Here is a 6,726-nt window from a genome sequence, read left to right as displayed (position 1 = left end):
TCATTCATAGACCAGCCTACTGCAATTAAAACATAGGGTATCCAGAAACTATTGCAGAGATGCTTTGTGTTTGTCATGATTGCAACACGTTTTTTCTTACATCTTTACTTCTTCCTCAATATTTTTATTTCTGTCTTCCTCTACATGCTTCAGATTACTCACTTTCTCTTGACTGTTTTTTACTTCCATTTTATCCTTTCTTTTTAGTTACAAAATTCCCCATCATCCACTCACATCTTAACATTTAGCACTTTGTTACTAGTTATATAGCCTTCGAAAAACTGGTGACCATGCTTGGGATTCTGGAACAAATGGTATGGAGCAAGTATAACTGTGGACATAAAATGTTCATGTACTAATTCTTACTGAGAGGAAAACACATACAGCTATAATAATACACATTCTATTTATAGTAGGCAGGATAGTGTATATATTTTCTTTCTTTAAGAGAACGTCACCAATGCTTAACCTCTTAATTCCCTTCCCCCACACCCCCAGTAAACCCATAAAACTTTCTTCCTTATGGAGAAGAGAACATAGACTAGTCAGAGGCCTTTCCAAGTAATAATTATTATGCCTCTCCTGTTATTCAGTATGCATCAACTCTGGCCTGTCTTCCCATCCGGAGATTCTTTCTCCTCCTGAGGAGATTAACATGAAATTTGATAGCTTTCAAAAATGGCTTGAAACCTCAAATAGGAAATAAGAGCAGTTGGGACCAATTGTTCAGAACAGAAAAATCTGTCACGCTGCATACAGCCAAGTATGCTCTGACAGTTCTTTCACTCTGAACTGAGTAATGTGAAAGTCAGTAAAGAAATGTTATGTAACCTGCCTTAAAGCTCATATTATCTAGTTTCAGAGAAGTTGAACAGAACACAAAGAAAACTGTGTTTGTTGTAAAGGAAAAGAATGAGTTGGTTCTGATTATTTTCTAAAGTAAGCTCCTCCGGGCAGGGACTGTATCTTTGTACCTTTTAAAATATCAAGTGTGCTGCAAGCACTTTATGATTAATAATGAATAGTAAGTAAATGCAAGGCTTGTGAAAGGTGCCAGACTGACATCTCTAGAGAATTCTATTTATATAGAGAACAGGAAAAGCAGCAATGCAGGCTTGTTTATGCTGTCCCACAAATCACTAATGCATTTCACATAGGCTGCTGAATGACCATCAAATGGTAACTGCTCACAATCACTAAAATCTTACAAGATTTTAGTGCTGGCTTCACATTCTAAAGCTAGAAGTGGGGGTTGTATCTCTTTATCAATCAGCAGAACGAAGTAGCATCCTTTATTTTTAATTGGAATAACAATGCTCCAGTAAATAAAAGTTTTGTTGGGTACACAAGAAATATTACAAGTAGGATTAAAGAAACTGCTATTTGCCAGATGTCTGTTTATATGCCATAATAAGTGAGTTAAAAGTAACTTGTTCGTATTTTAGCCCTATAATTTTAATATTATTTAGCATGTCTTGTTATTTTCTGAACTGCTAAGGGACATAGACATAGTATAACTGGCAGTAGATAAAACTCTTAGGTAATATGTAAATATTCTCTTTGAATTTCCCTGTCAAAATACCAGTATGAAAAGCTTTTTAAAGAAAATCTGAACAAAGTAGAATACTTCATTCAGTGTTGTACTTACCAGTAATTCTTTGGATATCAGAGTCAGAAAACAAAATAGCGTCTTCATGCTGTGCAGAATTAAGAAAAAAAAAAAAGGAAATTATTTCCCTGTCTCTACATCATTCCACAGAACAACAGATTCATCTTCACATCAGCTGCTTTGTAATTAGCAAAGCAGCAGCAAATCAGGATTATTTCTATTACAGCCATCAAAATCAAAACACTGTCTCTCTCAATAACCAAATAATAGGAAAAACAGGAGTAGTAGGGTAGCATTCTGTAAAGGTAACCATCTGTTTTTGCACTGAATCTAGCACAGGGCTTGTGTTGAGGCAGGATAAATAATATCAATGTGACTGAAACCAACTCCTGCAGACCTACTCCCACATCCCTGTACTCTGAGTGTAATGGGTTCAGGCACAGAATGGCACAAATACACTTAGGTCTGTCTATGTCACCTAAGGTTGAAGGTACCTGACTTGTCTAGACACTGGCTTTTAGGAAAAGATCTTGCACTGCTTGCTACTCCCACACCCCATAGCTGTCACTTACGGAGAACAAACCCTTTTTTGTGACACAGAAATCTTTGGCTCAGACACTCTGAACCCTATATTCCTCCCTCCCTACATGGCAGGCAGAAATGAACTTCTCTGCAGTTGATTTGCTATGTTGGTTTTTAATTCTCAACAAAATCAGGTTCAAAGTAATGTCTGTCTGCTTTGTTGCTGATAACTTTACACTTTGCTGAATAATCATGTAGCAACCACAGTAGTAAATGACTTCACCACTACACCAGCCATTAGCCTGCAGATTTTTTCTACTATTCTTGGCTATTTCTCATTACCATGCACTAGCATTTAATTTGATGGTGCATATAACTCATGCTCTAATTTTGCCCTGAAAAAAAGCCACCAAACAAAAACCAAACCAAACAAAAAAAAAAAGAACAAAAAACCAAAAAACCCCTAAAAGAACAACAAAAAAATACAAAAAAACCCCAAAATAAACCAACCAAAAAAAAACCCAAAACCAGCAACCAACAAACCCACATCAAAATGCAACTAATATGCACATGTCTACCATTCACCTTGAAATAACAAATTCAAAGGCACTATCCTGGTTTTGTTGTGCTCCCCTCTACACCCAAAAAATTTTGTGACAGTGAATATTAGCATCTTTTTTTAATTTTGAAGTTCATTATTTGATCAGTTTACATTCTGCACTTGGAACAAAACCCAAAAAAGCTAATAAGTCACTACCAACCCCTTTATTTCTACAAATATAGTCAATACCTCTGCCATGTTTTTTTATTATTTATTACAGTAACATGGACACTTTCTGGAATCTGTATAGTAAAGAAGGCATCATCTTAGCCAGTTCATACCTCTGCACTTCATAGTGTTAATTTATGCTCATAAGCCCCTACCAAGAGTTTATTGCATTCCTCAATATTCTCTTAAAACGCATCAGCAAAATCAGTGGATTTCTGAGAGCACAAACTGCAAAAGGCTGCTGTCCTAACAACACCTGCAAACTGCTGCAGAGCCTGCTGGCTGACTGCTTCTGAAAATTAACCCCCTGCTCAGCAAGCATTCTGCAGAATTAATCCAGTCTCTCCAGTTTAGCTGCCCAAATTTTGGTTTATGTACTGAGCCTGGCTTCCAAGTGAGTTATTTTTCCACTTTCTTAGCACTTGTGCAGAGACAGGTAGGATCTAATTTTAAAGCCTTCCGTCTAATTTTTTGCCATACTCAGGAATCATGGCAGAGAGCCCAAAGATGAGGGAGGATGATTCTCTTCATTTGTAAGGGAGTAATACTTTGACTAAATCCTTCAAAGCTAAGACAATATATTTTTATTCTTTTATTAGATTAAGAAGCATATTAGATTAATACATATAGGTATGAATCGGGATAATCAACTATTTTCCAGTGCATGGCTTAGATATTCATATTGGAATCAATGGTTATTCAAAGAAGCAAATTTATGCATGTCCTTTACCAAAAGGTTTATTGTTGCCAAAAGCTGAATTTCTTAAATTTAATGATTGATAAGGATTTTGAGGGAGGGAGGGAGAACTTCTCGCTGTTGCTCACAAATGTGAGATAACTCAGGTTGACTTAAAAAAAAAAAAATCACCATCTGTGAATCCCTGCATTCAGCTTAGGTACAATCTGCTTCCTGATGGCACGACTCAGGTTGGTAGGTTGAAGCAGACAAAAGTGATAAAACACCATTAGAGGTGGAGCAGCAAGATGTTAAAAAGAAAACCACCTCACGGGGTACATCTTAATATTATTATCTGTCCTGATAAACAAACAAACAGAAAACCCAAAACCAACACAAAACAAAAAATCATTCAAACAAACAAAAAACCCCAACTAAAACCCTGCATAGTGATAAACATGTACACAGCCTATTCTATAAAAAAAGTCATGGAGACATTTTGCTTCAGAAAATGTTCATTAGAAATCAAGGACTTACTTTCATTGAATAAAAAGTCCTTAAAAAAAACCCCTCTACTGATCTCTGGAAAATATGACTATGGTAAAGATAGTTACGGATGATGCATTTCCAAGTTATGCAAATCCTAAAGAGGAAATAATATTAATCCCCAGATTCTATGTATTCTTCACCGGTAATTTCTTATGCATGCTCAAAATCCAGAAAAAAACCCAACCTACCAATTTTATTTTTACATGAGTCTAAAAATTTATAGATTTCCATGGAGTAAATAATACAGGATAACACAAACAAAAGATGTAAGTCAACTTAAAAGTGGAAATAACTTAACTGAATGGATGACATCTTATCCCCAACCCTAGATTTTATGCAGCTACCCCATGCCACAGCTATCACATCAGTTATCTATGGTATTTGCTCCCAGACATTTTGTAGCTGAACCACCATGATGGGTTCTCCTCCTACTTCATTATGTCACTGTCTCTTGCCTTAACCCATCTGCCCTGCTGCCATCTCACTGTCTTCCCTGCCAAGATACCTTTTCATGCCAGACAAAAAGAGAGTTGTATATACCACAACTGAGTAATAGGTGAAATTTCTCTGCTTGGAAATGGAGCAAAGTCCTCTTCTAAAATGGAAGAAGCCTGAGTTGGCTTCCTCTACCCCTAAGTCCCTCTAAACATTCATTGTCAAAACCCACTGTTTTTAGAAACTAGAATAGCCAGATTGAGCACATCTTAAAAGGTGGCACTATTTATTGACTGCAGTGTAGTCATATTTTTGCCTAATTTTTTGTGGCAGAATTGGGTTAGGAGAGGTGTCTACCAAGGTCTATAAAGGACCCAGGTTTAAATATCATCACTTTGAAGTTAGTGAAATCGATCAACTATACATCTTTTATTTCTTTTAAGGACAGATGAAACGAGTGGCTGATAGATCAGTAGCTGCACATGCAGCAGTCTACTTTGGAGGTGACAAATACAGAGAATACTGTGACTAAGATGCTAAAAGAACAAGAAAGCAGTTTTCTGGCTAGAAAGAACACTGAAGAAAATAATTCCTGTACTGAAAGTAGAATGATTGAAAGACACAATTAAGAAATTTTGCATCACACATTTGAGGCTACAAAAGTAGCTGCAGCAGAAGGCACGGAAAATAAAGCTATGCGAGCAAAAGCTACTCCTGTATATTTTAATTATTATAATTAAACTTAGAGAACCATATTAGAGTTGTTATGAGGGCACATAATCTATATTGTTGACACATCCTACAACAATGCAGTACCAGACAATGATGTTCTTGAAATAATTCAAACTTGAAATATTAGGTGTCCACTGACAGTTTTCATTACTCGAAGATTGAAAGATGTGTTGTTTCAGGTTTTTTTGGTTTGGGTTTTGGTTTCTTTTTTTTTTTTTTTTTATGTGTGCTAGTTTATAACTTAGAAATTATGGTAAAAACAAACGGTTCAGAAAAAATATAACCATACACCATGTTATTTGATGTTTAATCTACAAGCCACCAAGCATTTTCATACAGGCAAAGACAGCATGGGTATGGATTCTGAGTAGTATGCAGCAGTTGCGCTCCTGGGAATCACAGGATCATGAGAGGATGGTGAAGCAGGTTAACTAGTGATACCTATCTTCCAGCCTCTGCTGAAGCACTGGACTCAGTTGGAGCTGCTGCTTCACATCTTGGCAAAATCCTGCTTTAAGGGGCAGCACTTTCTGGAGTCCACTGAATTTCTCCTAGTGGATTTAACTGGCAACTGGCTGCCATTTTAAATAGAAGAGACCAAAATACATCAATCGTATAACCATTTTCAAGCCAAATAGCATTTTGAGAATTTTGATTAATATTATCTTGTTGATATGAAAAATTTCTACTTTGGCAAAATGAATTCATTTCACAAGGTGAAGTTCAATGAAGATCAAAATTGAATTTTCATCCATATTACAAAAATGAAACTATATCAATTCTAGCTAACAAATTTCTTCTTTTTAAGAACAGACTATGTCAAGGGTACAGAGTATGGTAAAGTGAACATACACAGGTTTGGGTTTGACCTACATTGCTATTTTGATACAGGATACCATGGAGTCTGAATTCTGATTTTTAATTCTCATAATATAGATGCTTTCTTATTTACATTGTAACTTTGTCTTCTACGTGGTAAGGGAACCATCAGGGCTTTGGCTTCAGGGACCACCAAGAAATACCCAAAGCCATAGTTTCACAAAACCAGCAAGCATCGCTTGCTGCTGTCCACCTTCATTCTGTCTACCACAAGCATTTTTACAGTCATGAATCAAATAGGAAATTTATCTAGGTCAAAGATAAACTTTTTTTGTTCTCACTGAGTTTTCAGTTTTTCGATCTAGTCTGTCGTAGGGCAACACAAATGGTTGTGCAAACCTAGGGGAAAAGGAAGGTCAGGGCTTCTTTTTTCACTTACATTGGCACCTTATGGCAGTTAAATATGTTTGTGAAACTATGGCCTAATTTAGACCTTCTACTTGACAATTAGTGAGGATGGGACACTTTCAGAGATGTTAGCTGTCAGAAATGCTACTGAAACAAAAATCACAGTGAGTCATCAGCACCAGATCTTACTCACCAAAGAGTTCTTAA

This window comes from Nestor notabilis, unplaced genomic scaffold (genome assembly GCF_000696875.1).
Source record: "Nestor notabilis isolate BGI_N333 unplaced genomic scaffold, ASM69687v1 scaffold12537, whole genome shotgun sequence".
Classification (NCBI taxonomy): domain Eukaryota; kingdom Metazoa; phylum Chordata; class Aves; order Psittaciformes; family Psittacidae; genus Nestor; species Nestor notabilis.
The sequence above is the reverse complement of the archived record's forward strand: the minus strand, read 5'-3'. Positions refer to the sequence as shown.